The sequence below is a fragment of the Manis pentadactyla genome, chromosome 1 (assembly GCF_030020395.1).
Source record: "Manis pentadactyla isolate mManPen7 chromosome 1, mManPen7.hap1, whole genome shotgun sequence".
Lineage (NCBI taxonomy): Eukaryota > Metazoa > Chordata > Mammalia > Pholidota > Manidae > Manis > Manis pentadactyla.
Window position 1 is genome coordinate 224,031,631 of NC_080019.1, and position 15,506 is coordinate 224,047,136.

The window sequence follows — 15,506 nt, forward strand, 5'->3', positions numbered from 1 at the left end:
AATATAAATCTAATACAAAAAGAATAAAAATACATGATACAAAATATGTATAGGCTGGAAATCTACAATAACTGCCCCATGAGTGTATAAATATACATGTATTATAAATTTATTAAAGTAGAATTTACATACAACAAAATGAATGTACCTATTTTAAGTGTACATTTCGTGAATTTTGATACATCCATAAACTCTTGTAATCATAAACCAAATCAAGAAACAGAAAATTTCCAACATACTAAAATATTCTCTTCTGTCTCTGCCCAATCTCCCAACCCAGCCCCCATTACATTTCTGCTAATATAGACTAGATTCACCTATTTTAGATCTTCATAAAAATGGAGTCATGTAGTATATACTCTTTTGTGTTTGCCTGTTTTCACTTAGCAAAATGATTTTGAGATGCATTCATATTGTGTGTATCAACAAACATTTATATGCAAATATACAAATAATCTGTGTAGGCAAATGTGTTTATTTTTCTTAGGTTCATACATAGATGAATTGATGGGTTGTATGGTAAATTTATCTTTAATTTTATAAGAAACCACCGAACTGTTCTGAAATATTTATACCATTTTTTACTTCTATCACAAATGTGTGACATTTCCAGATTTACATCTTTGCCAGACCTCACTAATGTCAATCATTTTTCATTTAACCATTTTAGTTGATATAGAGTGATATCTTGTTGTGGTTTAAAATTACGTTTCTATGGTGATGATTGGGTATCTTTTAGTGTTTATTGGCCACTCATACTTTTCCTTTTGTGAAGGAGATGTTCAGATCTTTTGCTTATTTTTAAAAATTTGGTATTCTTTTTACTGTGTTTTAAGAATTCTTTTTATATTTTTGTTACAATTGTATGTAGTGAATTTTATTTACAATTTTATTGTGAATATACCTCTTTGTATTTTTTTCAGTTTTTGAATTAACTTTTTTTATTAGTTGAGTCTTTTCAGTAGCAAGTTTTACTTTTGATGAAGTCCAGTTTATCTCTTTATCCAAAAATTTATCAGTTGTTTTTTTAATGGTTGGTGCTTTTTGTGTCATGAGAAACCTTTGCTTGTACAAAGTTGTAAACTTTATAGTTTTAGATCGTACATTCAGTTCTATGATCTGTTTCTGTTTATTTTCATATGTGGTAAGATGTAGGGTTCAAAGTTGATTTTCAATACAGCATCTGATTGTTACAACACCAAGTTTTGCAAAGACTGCCCCTTCCTCTTTCTGTTCTGCTCAAGTTTACTGACCTTTTTTCTTCTGCAGCATGAAACTGCAATTACAACTGCTTAGTGGATTTTTCACTTCAGAGCCTATATTTTTTTGTCTTAGAAGTTTTGTCTTTTTTTCTTTTTACAGTTTTCATTTCCCTTACTGAATGCACTTTTTATATAAATACTTAAACTATTTATAATAGCTATTTTAAAATCTTTGTCTGCTAATTCCTTCACCTCTGTCACTGCTGGGTCTATTTCTATTTTCCTAATCCTTTGCACATGTAGTACTTTTTGACTGGATTCAAGGTACTGTTGATTTTGCTTCATTGGATGTTTGGAGTCTATGGTGTTCTTTTAAAGAGTGTTGCTCTTTGATCCAGCAAGTGTTTAATTTTTGTGTGGATTAGTTTAATATTTTTGAGACTTGTTTTTAAGTTTTGTTAGGAAAGTATAGAGTAGTTCTTATTCTAGGAATAATTTTGCATCACTACTGAGCATGGACATGCCAGGGTCTCTCCTGAATGCTGCATGGATTCACCGATGTTTCTCCTCTCTGGCTGGTCAGAACTTGAATATACTCAGCCCAGTGGGAGACGGTGGTAATCACTTAGTGTGTAGTTCTTCAATACTGCTCTTTGTCCAGTAGTTGTTCTTTGCCTTGTTGAGTCTTGTCAGCTTAATAATTAAAAAGCCAGCGACTCAATGGAACCCTTTTGTGCATAAAAATAACTTGTTTGTACATATTTCCTTTCTTTCTAGCCCTCTGCCCTACAAATTCCAGTCACTTGGGCTTCCTCAGTCTTTGTTCTCTGTCTTCTCTACTCAGTGAGGCCCTGTGTTCTACCTGGATTTCCCTTCGCTGGATGGCAATCTGGAAAGTATCTCTAGGCAAAAAAGTCTAGGCTATTATGTCCTCATTTGTTTCCTTTCTCTCAGGGATTATTGATTTATGCCACCTGTTATCTACTGGATGAAAATGGTGGTTCCATATTTTTTTTCCCAGTTTTCTGAGTGCTTATGGTGGGGCAGTGTCTTCAATAGCAGTGAATCCATCATGGCCAGAAGAATAACAAATATATTTTTTAAGTACAATTCAGGCAATTTTTTTACCATAAACAGGGATATAGTGCTAAATGTCCCCCACCTAAATGTTATGGCTATTTCAAATGTGTTTTATTCCCTTTGAGAGTACTAGTCAAAATTTGGTTTGAAGATATGTGTCATAAGTATTGATGGATATGACTGTGTCCCAAATAGCAGTTGCTTGTGTCCTACCTTTGTGATTTTTCCTATGCTAACTTTCAGTATATTATAATGCAAAACTCTTGCATTATAATTTACTAAAAATAATTTTTTCAAGTTGACTTACTTATAACTTAAATTTATTTGAAAACTAAGCTCTATGTTATCATAAAAAGAGTTGAGAAACTAACTGCATTTTTCTAGTACATATTAAAATAAGCAAATGACTCTTAAAATAAACAAAATGTATCTTTAGACTACTGAAGGTATCTTGTATCCCACCAGGGGTACTTTTCTACACCTAGCCTTACTGAAATAGATCACACAGACATTGAATGAAGAAGTGACAAAGGTGATGGAGATGAAAAATGTTAACGACCGTTTTTCATTTGTAGTTTCTGATAGAACCTTACATTTTTAAAGCTATCATGATCTTAGAGAACATCTAATCCAACCTCCTCATTGCACATTTGAACTGGTTCTTTTGCAAGTCCTTACTGCTGGTTAATTCAACAGATACTTATCAAAAGCCAGGCATGTTCTAGGAGGTGAGAATACAGCAATGAACAAAACCAGTAAGCCATCTTGGAGCTTACATTCTAATGAGGGATAGAACCCCTTTCTTTGTCTCTTATTATTTAATGTCCTATGCAGAACAGAAGTCAGCATCTTAACATTTTATTACCTGTCCCTATCTTGTCCCTCAGTGCCTTTAGAAAAAAAGGTTTGTCTCTATATAAAATCAGCCTAGTTTCATAATCATCTCAGTCTAACATACCTGAAATATGTCAGCTCACATGACCACACCTTCTATTTCCTAGTGAGCCTAATTCTCATGCTTTTTGCTTTAGCCATAAAAGGGAAAACAAATCACTTTTCTTTATGAGAAAGTGCCCATTACCCATTACAGTTATGTAATTTGGGACTTTGTAGTTTCGAGTCAGCCTCTGGTTGCAACACACATTAGAGCTTGTAGACCGTGTCTTTGGTTTCTTATCTCATCTTGCCTCATGATCTCGTTTCTGCCTTATTTTAGTCTCTCTTGATATATCACTCTCCCAAGGTGTTGTGCTCTTTATCTCTATCAGTTCGTCTGTCCCAGCTCTGTCTCCTTTCAGACTTGGAAACTTTTAGCCACCCAAGCCTCTTCTTAACTGAGGAAAAGAACACTCTACTCGGACATTCCAATCTTGAAAGCCGACTCTGTTCTTGACAACTTGGATGTTTTTTACAGGCACAACCACCCCCAGAGAGGCAGAAGGGGTAGGATGGAAGAAATCATCAGAAATGAGTTTGGGCACAGAGTCGACTCTCTCCTTTTTGCCTTTAGATCAGTGGAATCAGTGAAAACTTCTGTGAACTCATGGAATTTTCAACCTTTGGAATTCCCAGATGCCTTCAAGTTGCCTTTGAAGAATGCTTATTTTACAATGTGTGTTTTTCCTTAGAAAAGGAGAAAAACAGAATGGTTCTTGTTAGAGAGATAGCTGATACTTAAGGATAGCTCCCTTTTCTTATGGACTTGCTATGTCCCAAGCATTGTGCTATGCACTTCACATACTTTTTCACTTTTGACCTTCATAGCAATCCAGTTATAAAGGAACTATATATAACCTCATTTTACAAATGCAGATACAGACATAGAGCCTTGGAGAGGCCACTTAGGTTACCTAACATCACACAGCCAATATGTGGCTACGTCAAGATTCCGTTCCATTTGACACCAATGTAACCCGTCTATACCTTATTAGTATCAGTGCCAGGGTAAAATAATGAATAGAGACATGTGCATAAAACATTAAGCGTAGGATTTGTCCTTGTCTATTCATTCTGTAGCTGAACGAACTGAGGCAGAAACTATGGAACTTGCCTCAAAATCACTTAAGTGAATTAAACAGTGGTCTGAATTCGGACACTAATCTTAAACTTTATTCCAAGCTTTTAGCAGTTTAGCATTGCAGTTCCAAGAGAAAACTGTTCATATTTGTATTGACTTGAGTTGTTTGGTTAAACCCAATATATGAACTGTCGTAACACAGAGATTTTAAAGACTGAGTCATAACTCTGGCATTATGAAAATATTTAATTTTGTTAAATTCAACAAATATTCAAATACTTATTGCATGTCATTTTATTGATTACATCATGTCTTTTTTGCTACTGGGCATCCCAAATAGACTATTCTATTTACCAGACCAAAACAGAAGATGAAATGACCTTTCAGATTCAAGAAAATTGTCTTGGTTTAATCTAGGTTAACTACCTCATCCTGAAAGATGTATAGGTGTGTAACAGATGAGAATACACCAGGAAATGTCTCTTTCCTTAAAATGCCTTGTTAGTATGTTCAATTGAAAGAGAAACAAATAGTTTAACCAGACTCACAGAATCATTGAAAACAATCTTGTTTCAGTTGCCATCACTGCAAATACCATTATGGCCAATTCTCATGAGTCTTTGCTAATGGGAAGAGAGAGGGTGTGACATGGATCATTGATGGGCTCAGATAATCTAAACAACTGATTTTCAGCATTTCCTCTGCTTAAACCTATTCACCAGAGTTGCTAACAGGTAATGGAAATTGCTGGTTCCAGTTTCTTTCCTCTCTCCTCACACCTAGCACCCCCAACCCCAGTCACCCTTGGATGGGAATATTAATGAGCAATGAACTGGCCAAAAAGCTGTGGGAGGAAGAAGAGAGAAGGAAAGTCGATCAATCCTTGAATAAGTAAGAGATATTTTAATGTGATACCTTTGAAACAGAAGGTCCCGCTCCTTATAGAATATTGTTTTGGTTGATATCCTTATTATATATACTTGTACAGTAAGCACTTCTTAAATTAAATATCACTTAATTTTTTTTGTTTAAAAATATTTAACACTACAGATATTGTTGAAGTTTTTTTTACCTTTACCCTCAATCTCAGACCTGTGTCCTTTTCTCAAAAAAAAAATTGTAACAATCCTGATACCTGTTTATTATTAAATAATGTGTCCAGTTTTTTTTTTTATCTATCTACATTTTTTTCTATGTATGATTTTTGTTGAAGTTTTTTCAAGAGAAAGTATGCATTTTCTTTGGTTTTATTTTATAGTAATAACAGACTATGTATATTATGTAGCTGTGTGATAGACACTGTGATAAACTGCCCAAACTCCTCTTCAGTGAAATGCTCATTGCCTCAGTGGGGGATGCTCTCAGCAGTCTTCAGCTGTTGGGCCCTTCAGGACTGCCTCAGTTGCACAAAGTTACCTCACCCTCACCCCCTGTAGCTAACATCCAATAACTGATCCAGTGCAATTTGATACCAATATGCAAGTTCAGTCAAGACCATAAATGTCTTGCCACATCGGACAACTTGGGACAAACTCAGAATGACCTTTTGAGACTTAGCTCTCTCCTAGGGTGACGTAGGCTGCTGTTGGGCTTGCGCTACAGATCAACTTTTTCCTCTGCCCACTACTGCTTCCTCAGGTGTTGCTAGCAAGAATATTCCTTGATAAATATCCCAAGCCATGAACTCCATCTCATAGTCTGTTTCCCAGGGAACCCATCCTGGGACATGCCTCTTACTTCTCACTCAGTAGTGTGTCTTGGAAGGCTCATTTACTAGTAAACACAGATCTGCCTTATTCTTTTACTATTGTTGTAGTGTCAGAAACCGAGTAAGTGTTGTTCAAAGCCCTGGTTCCTTTTCTTCCTGAACCTGTGTCTAGACTGCACTGTGATGAGTATATGGCCAAGTTACTGAGTTCTCTCCAGTGGATTGTGGAAAGAGGTGATGTATAAAACTTAACAGGCCCAGTCTATTAAGACCTCATGAGATCTTCCATGCCCTTTCTCATCTGTCATGAGCCAGCTAGATGCAAAGGATTTAGCAGAAGAATCCAAGGACCTTGGGGATCCATCCTGCGCTAAGCCACGGATAAAATGAGGCCAGGTTACAAAATCACCACCTATACCTGCCCATGAACTACACATCAATTTGTTTATCTGTTGAAATATTCAGTGTTTCTTACGGGGATTAGCCTCTCAATTAAAAGTAGAGGAAGCTTTTGGTTGTTTCCAGTTTCTCACTACTGCAAAACACAGTATTCTGAATGTTTTGTGCATGTCTCTTTGGGTGTAAGTGTTCCTCTGGTATTAAATGCAAAAGTAGAATTGCTAGGTCTTCAGATGCATTAGCTTTAAAATCTGATAAATATTTCTACAAAATGGTTATAGCAGTTACTGTTCTCACCAGTAGTACATGGGTATACCTGTTTCTCATATCTTTCAAACATGGAATTTTAAGGGAACCCGTTCATCTTTGGATGGAAATATTTTTATTTTGTAGTTGAATTTGAATTAGTTTCATATCTCAAATTCCAGTACATATAATTTAAAAAAATAGTAGACACTTGACACTTCCGGTCTAGTCTCTTTGAAAGCTCTCCCAAACATTCGTGCATGACGTTACTTACCATTCCGGCGTAGGAGGAGTTGGAATTCCGTGCGCCAGTGCTGATGTGTCCCCGTGTGTGCTCAGCTACCAGACGATCCCAAATGCCCAGATTCTGTCTCAGACAGCTTTGCTGTTAACCCACTTCTCATTCAGAGGAAAGAAAAAAGAGGTGTTTTTTGAGTGTGTGTGTGTGTGTGTGAGGCCTGTACTAAGAGCATTTTATCTGCATTAAGTTACACGAGTCTCACCATAAACCTCTGATGTATAAGTTTCTATTACGTAGCCCTGCTTTTCAGATGAGAAAACAAGAGGTCAAGATAATATAATTTATAGGTGAAAGGGCTAAAATATAAACCTAAGACTGCCGCCTGACTCTGGGCTCAGGGCTAGAGCTCTTCTCTTATACTCTGTTGCTTCCATACATCTATCATTCAAAGTTGGGAGATGTCACATACATTATTTAACTAAATTTTGTTTTACCTCACTGAGAGAAATTAAGGCTCTAGTGGTCTTTGTGTACTGGGATCAACCAGGTCATGAGGAAGGATTTTCATGAATGATGAGCATTTATTTTAATGGATAGAAGAACATGTAGGAGGGTTAAGCTTTGAGAAAAAAAGTATAAATACAGGTCCATAAGTCATTTACAGGTTAAATAAAAAACAAAAACAACAATAAAAACCTGCATTCTGGGTGGCTGCTCACAAAGCAGCTGTCATCCCTCGGCCAGTTCGCATCTTGCTCTTGCTCCTCCCTGAACTTCCTTTGTCCGCCAACTGAACATAATGCAGAGGAGGTCTGTGTGGGTCTGGGATGCGATGGAATTCCAACCAGCTGCTTTCAAAGGTTACATTAGAAACTCAAAAGGCTAGAAGGGATGGCCTTCTCATTTGGAGTCCCACATTATGTCATGAGTCAGGAGCGAGAAAGTATACCAGCAGTGAGACTGGCAGTGCACAGATCTGCCCAAGATGAACGAAATGCTAGGCCCTAGTGATGAGGCAGAAGGACTTATCTGACTTGCCGAATTTCTTCAATTTTTGTGGTTTTTGAGGTTGCAGTAGAATTTAAACGTCTCTGGGTTCAAGTTCATCTAGTCTTGACAAAATATGACTTCCTGTGTCAGCAAAAGAAGGTTTTGATTAAAAAAATGAGGACAATTACATGAAAGAGTTTTTGCCAACAATAAATGAATCAAGGTTAGATTTCTGTTAAGATAAATAGGGGTCACAAATCTGGGAATGAAACATAAGCAAAGGACTGATTTGGGGTTTCCTCAGGCTTTTCCACAGTGTAAAACCCTGAGTTCCTGTAAATCTCAAACTTGGTAAAAGGCCAAGAGAATAAAGCAGAAAAGACAAAGTGGGCCAAATAGGTACATGTAATCACTGGGCAGAAAGCTTAAGTGAGGTCTTTTCTTGGGCAGATATGTCCTTTCATAACTGTGATTTGTTTGTGTAATGATATATGTTCATTCATTTAAGCAGCATCTCTTGTCCTTACTCCATGCCCAGCAGTTAGAAACTTGGTGTACAGCAGAGAGTGCAGTAGACATAATCTTCTACAGCCTTTGAGTGAAAAGATAAGGAAATAAGTAATCCCAAGTATTCATAAACAAGTACTTGCTAATCTAGACAGTTGCTATGAAGAAAGTAACTGAATTACTCTTAAGAAGAATGAAGAACAAAGACCAAGTCTTCCAGGGAGATGTGGCTGAAAAAGACACAGTGGGGCAGAGTTTCTCAGGCGGCTCATGTGGAGACTGAGACAGGGAAGAGCTTGGACTGACTCGAGGCTATAGCCAGGGCCTCCTGGGACACTGGAAGGTGGCTCAATCACGGGCCAGATGGCCCCAGAGAGTGAAATGGCTCTGGAGAGTTTTAAACAGAAAGGTGACATAGACGAATATACATTTTAGAAATACTCTAGTTGCAGTGGCACACTCTTTTGGGGGAAAAGATAGTCTGGGAAAGAAGTGGAAGCAGGGAATTGACCTAGTGGTCAATTATAATACTTCAAGAGGAACAGAAGTGAGATGTATTTTTATCTGTTCCCTTGTCATTGACTGTAATCACTTGGACCTTCATCAAAGCTGACATGAGTATGAAATGTTTGTATAAGTTTGATTGTTTTGCATGAATTCCATTAAGCATTCTCAGGAAATAGCAATTCGGGAAGCCATATGGCCACTGCTGTGACTTTATACTTTATCAATTGTCAGAAAATGTGAGTGTCCAGAGTGCCTATGTCTGTGATTATAGTAATGCACCAAGTACCGGCAGGTGTGAACATATAGTGCATGGTGCACTTGATTGGCAGGTAGTGAGCTTTCCGGGCAAGGAGGTGCACTTGCCCTTGGTCTCTCTTCCATTTCCTTGACATGAGGTTGAAGGGATAAGGAAGGTAGAGAACAGCCAGGATAATGAGTTTCTGAGTCTTCTGTGAAAAGAAAGGAAGGTATGCCATTTGTTTTTGAATGGCAGTTTGACAGCTCAAGAGCCGTGAATTGTAAAACGTCAGTGGAGATTTTTGACTGGCCTCTACATGTTCTACTGCTTGTGGATAGGCTTCATCAAAAACAGACATTTTTTTATGCTGTGCTGGACCAAATTTTAGCTGCCAATTTGTTTGTATTTTATATTTGTCTACCAAAGATGTCTGGAGTTTCTAAGGTTGTTTATGAACTTGTTCTCTTGGAGAAAGGGAATTTGACGGCCCATACAGTAGATTGCTAGGTACTATTTATTGAACATCTATTTGAGATCGGTGGCCATGAATTTAGAGTGATGTCAATCATCACTTTTAAACAATCACAGTGCCTTATTCTTCTAAGGCAAATGGTATCTTCAGTGGGGAGTTGCTTTAGTTTATTTCCTTTGGTATATATAGTTTGAGTCTTTCATTGAGACACAGACATTTCTTGAACGTCTATTATGAGCAAGTACTGTATTGATAGAATCCTCAGTAATAAAAAAAAGGGAAGCAGAATATAGAAGTTAGGAGACAAGGATGAAAAGAAACATAGGAAAAGGGACTTTAAAATCCCTCTGGTGTTTATTTTCTCGTCTGTCATTTTTCATCTCTATGACTTTGGGTGAATCACTTTATCTGCATTTTTGTTTGACGTTTACCTCTCTAAATCTGAAGCTTTAATTAAACTATAGAGTCCTTGTTGGCCTTTCAGGGAAAAGGAGCAGCTGAGGTGCCAAGCCTGATGCATGTTTTGTGTTTCAGATTTGTCTGAAGCTGATAAGCTCCAAGGATTTTGGTGTCATATATTATAGGTAACAACAGCAAGGATCTATGGTAAAGTTCTCCTCCAGAAGTTGAGAACTTGAAGTTTTCTGTTCACAAAAGAAGCAGAAAAAAGAAGTTGCTGTCAACAGTCTGATTTGCTTGGCATTTTTGCTTTTTCATCTAGTAGGCAAGCATGCAGGATCTCTGGTGCCTTAGAGATTGTGTGTGTGTGTGTGTGTGTGTGTGCGTGCTGAGTTGTATATGGGCAATGCTAGCCATTGGTCTTTTTTTTTTAACACCAAAAATATATGGGGCAGAACAAATATAGCCCCTCCTCATTTGCTTTTACTTTTGCTAATTTTTGGGCCCCTATGCTGATTTAAATCCCAAATTTAAATTCCAAATGCTAACTTAGCCAAATATGGCTAAACCCCTAGAAGCTCTAGCAATCAGCCACATAACACAGTGCCACTGTACAGAACCTTCAATTCAGTTTCTCAGATTTATCAAGGACAAGAATTATAATGTTGTCTGCTCTGTACCACAGAAACAATACTGAAAGATCTAAAATAATATAGAACTTTGCATCATCCATGCTGATAGGCCAGTTTTTCCAACTCTGTTGTCTAGAGCTGTGGTTCTCATCCAGGGTAGTTTTGCCCCCTAGGGACATGTGCAATGTCTAGACACTTTTTTGATTGTCATGACTTAGGGGTGGTGGTAGGCAGAGGCCAAGGATGCTGCTAAACATCTAACTGTGCCAGACAGCCCTTGCAACAAAGAATTATCTGGGCTGAAATGTCAGTAGTGATGGTACTGAAGGTGGGAAAGAAACCTGCATCTAGATCACTTCTGTAGCCCCACAACCACATATACCAATTTCCTAGGTTTATAGGCTTGCTGAGACAACAAGGTAAACATTTAACTTAAATTTTAACATCGTACATCAATAGCTTTCTGGTGCAAAGTACTTTCAAGTTTGTAACATCAAATGTAAAACAGCTCCATTTGTAATAAAAATAATAATAACCCCTTACATGTATAAGGTACTTTATTAGTGTACAAAATAGTTTTATACATATTACCATGTATGATCATCACTTCAATCCTATTAAAGAGTTATAGTTGGCATCAGAACCATTTTATAGAAAGGGAGTTATTTTTATCTATTGAATCTCTTGAAATGGCTTTTCAACTTGTCATAACACCTTAATTATTGAGGAGTCACCAAGAAATCTGCTACCTGTCAAGTATTTCTAGAGGAAATGTTCAGGGTGTGGGATGCTCGGGATGCGCATGTCTCTCCCACTGGGCATGAGTAAACTCACCTGGGAGGGAAATGGTGCTTCAGGGACGGCCTGGGAAGTGCTAATTATATGGCATGCCACAATTGTGCCACACACCTGGTTTATAAAAACTCATATTTTGAAACACAGCAAAATATTTTAGAAATGACTGTCTTGAGTTGCCTTTTTTATAGAACCTGAAATACAAGGGGGTTATAATCAGGGAAAATTCCTGACCTCTGATCTACTCTGAATGTGGTGATCCAAACAGCATAATTTGACCATTTAGCAAAGAAAAGATTGGGGATATCAAAGGCTGAGCTGTTATCTAGGATACCTTGGCAAGCTAAAAATACGTAAATATAAACGTGTCAAGTCTATTAGACACTCAAAGGACCCACTTTGATTCTGGAAATGTCTTAAATACAGATAGTGCTGAGAGATAATCAAGCCAGGGTGGGGGTTCTGAAGAGTCTGCCAAATGTGAAATGAGTTCTTTCCTCGTTCAGGTCTGGCACAGAGTACATTGCTTTTAAATCCAGATTTTGGCAGGAGGGAGATGCAAGGTGGAATACTGGTGTGACCACTAGCTAGCTGTGTGAAATTACAGTAGTTATGCAATGATGCTCGGTTTCCTCATCAGCCAGATGGGGATGGTAATCTTGAGGAGCAGAAGAGACTATTAAAGGTATCATGTGAAGGACTTAGCACAGTACAGGCACACTGCGAACACCTGAGGACAACAAATCCTTCTTGAAGGGTCTGTAAAAGGTTTGATTATGGCTCTTCTAGTTGCTATGATCTCTTTGTGTGATCTTTTCTCGGTATACATTTATGTTCATTCTTGCCTGAGTGCAGTGCTGTGGTCCTGAATCAGACCCTTGGTATGTTTTGCAAATACCCCAAAAATGAGACCAAATCTTTCCTCTATTTAAACTCTTCTAAGAGCCAACTTTCCTAAAGGAGTGAGTCTTCCGTTGCCTGCCCTTTAAACGTCAGAGCTCCTACAGTTTTCTCCATAGCCCATGTGCTTCTGTCTTACACTCCCTGGTGCTCTATCTGAATAAGTTTCGTAAACACCATTGCTCATTCGCATTGTGGATACACATTGTTCAGATGCATTATTCACAATAGCCAGAAGGTGGAACAATCCAGATCTCCATCGATACATGAATGGATTAACAAAATGTCACATACACATGCTATAACATGGATGAACCTTGACAACATTATGCTAAGTGAAATAAGCCAGACATAAAAGGACAGATAGTGTATGATTCCACTTACATACGACCCCTAGAATAGTCAAGTTCAGAGAGACAAAAAGTAGAAGAGTGAGTCCCTGGGACTAGAAGAAGAGAAATGGAGAGCGATTGCTTAATGAAGATGATGCTTCAGTTTTGGATAAATGGAAAGTTCTAGAGATGGATGGTGGTGATAATTACATAATAATTTTAATGTGATTGTGCAATCGTTTGAATGTACTTAATGTCACTGAATTGTGCACTTAAAAATTGTTAAAATGGCAAATCTTGTTATGTATGTTTTGCCACCATAGAAAAATAATTAAACAAGCATAGTATTATAATAATAAGAAAAATCGCTAATATTTATTGCATGTTTACCATATACCAAGCATTTGGCTAGTCTTTTTACGTACAGTCATTAGTTCAGTCCTTGCACTAACTCTTGGGTGTCAGTGCTGCTGTTATTTTCAGCAAGGAAATGAGGACCCTGGGTGGTTGAGTAAGTCCAAGGTGATGACTAGGAAGTTGCAGAGCTGAGATCCAAAGCTGGGTTTCAAGTTCCTCCTTCTCAGTCACCATGTCTGCCCTCCCACCTGGCCTCTGGATGCTGATAACCGTCTGATTGTGAATCTCCAGCACAGATCTCATAAGAATGATGAATGATGATATTGATGCTTTACTAATATTTTCAGCCGCTCAAAAAAACTGAAATAGTGCTCATCATCTCAATTTAAAAATGACCAGTCTAAAGCATAAGGAGGTTAAATAACTTATTCAAGTTCACTCATCCACTGCAGAAACAGGATTTAAACTCAAGTCAGTCTCATTTGAAGCCATATTGTTAAATACAACCGCATTCTTGAGTACCCACAAATACCCTATTCTAAGGTAAACTCTTTTGTTTCATATTTTAAGTTTCTGAATTGGGGGTATACCTTACAGTGTCTCTCGACATCCCCTGATACTAACTGGAGAGCTGGACTTTGTAGAACTCAGGTAATAGGATATTTATACCTCTAAATATACTAGGTGCCCAGAATGAGTTTGTTAAAATGTGATCCAGCCCAAGATTACCAAAGTCTGGTATTGATCTCATGAAAGAATCAGGAACACAGATGAAAAGAGCAAGTGTGTACAGGAGGGAATCCTCTCTTAACCCTCAGTGAGGTTCTTCTGAGGCCAGAAAACCTTGGCTGTCCCAAGGCAGACTTAGAGAACATGCCTTAGTAATTTCAAAAAGTTTAAACCATTTTACATGCATTTTGGGCACCCCTATTACAGCCATGTTTTACTGCTGTCCATGTTTCTTCCCCTTCTCAGCGGGTATTTCTGCCTCATTACTAAGTACTGAAACCCTCAGTGGCCCCTGGGTCTTTTCATGGGCAGTGGTGTCTTGCATAAACTCACATTGTTGCCTCTTTACCAGTTTTACAGTTGCTCTCAGAGACTGCAGAAAATGGAACTGGACAGCTTCGAGCCCAAACACAATTTCTAAGACTTAAATCCTTGACCCCTATAGAGAGTCTAAGAGACGCTGTGGAATGCAAACTCCACCAACAAATCCAATCTGCTTTGTTCTGTGAAAGAGTTCTCTAACAACCATGAATCATTAGGCATCACAACGAAAGAGCCAATTTTCCTGCTGTGTAAAACCAGTTTATCATAAAAATAGGCATCCTTGATGTCATGGGTAGAACTAAACGACTCCAGTGCAACTTTTTAACAAAGGAAATGTGGCTAAGAGTTTTGGCTGTTGTTTTTTTCTGTAGAGTATATCTTACCTGTACCCAGATCTAGATCTGGAAAATTTTACTTATAGTATAGTAAGTAGACATTACCATGAAAACTGTAATGTCGAAAAATTGCTGGTAGCAAAATAAATCACTTCCCAAGGAAACATGTTTGTTGAAAAAATACTTGTAATTTTTCAAAGCATAACAAAATTATGTATGGTTACCTTAAAATACACTATAACTTAGCCAATTTTTACTGATAGTGTAAATCCAGAATGCAGTTGAAATTTTAATGTGATGGAGTCATAATGAATTTAAAGGTTGACCTGATTGGTATTTGCTTATAGAAGAAGTAGAATGAGCCTGTGCTTAGAGAGGGCCTTGAATTACTTCTAGTCATCAAATATTCATGCTATAAAAACTCTGCAAAATGATATTTCCTAAATAAATGTCAAGAGTTAGATGACATTCTGTGAATGGTTCCAGGGTGAATGCAAACGGTGTTTCCTTAATTAAAATCAAGCAAAAAATGAAAACTAATTAAATGCCATGATGGGGCAGGGAAGAGTATAGGGAAGAAAGGACACGTGGGAGGGAACCTTATCAAGAAACTGGGCTCTGATCCTTAAGAGAGTGGGGCTGGGGGCGACTACCTCATTTCTGCAGAGCCAGGTTCAAACAATGCCAAATAGTAGAATACTGCTAGCAGAAACGCATCTACAGAAGGTAGAGCCTTAGTGTTTCTTTAAGGGATTGCAGTAAATGTAATTGGGAACATATGTCATGATTATTAAAAATAATAATAACTAGTACTAAGTACCTTCTTTGTGTACTTAGGGAGTTTGATGAGCATTTTATGAAACACTTTCACCCCATTAAGCTTGTGTATATGGGGCATCAGAGAAGCACACAAATCTTTTTTTTTTTTGCCAGAGATGGATATTTTACATCTCCAAAAACACATTAAATTAGTGTCAGAGGAAAACTCGGAATATTGCTGACCTACTTCTGCTCATATTTTGAATTGACCTTGTTTTCATTTTAAAGTACATAATAGGAGCAGGGTAGCAACACCGTCATCTTTTCAGTATCAAAA

At 37.6% G+C, this 15,506-nt stretch overlaps 1 protein-coding gene across 1 annotated transcript in view; it reads right to left on the reverse strand.

Moving 5' to 3' along the window:
- Nucleotides 1–85: 85 nt before the first annotated feature.
- The window catches only part of LOC118908344 (uncharacterized), a 290,358-nt gene continuing 274,937 nt past the window's right edge, over nucleotides 86–15,506 (reverse strand). Inside the window, exons 4-6 of the transcript XR_008999325.1 lie at nucleotides 7,590–8,024; nucleotides 6,927–7,048; nucleotides 86–3,905 (exon numbers count right to left, since the gene is read on the reverse strand). The gene's annotated coding sequence lies outside the window, so the exon portion shown is untranslated. The remainder of the gene's footprint in view (nucleotides 3,906–6,926; nucleotides 7,049–7,589; nucleotides 8,025–15,506) is intronic.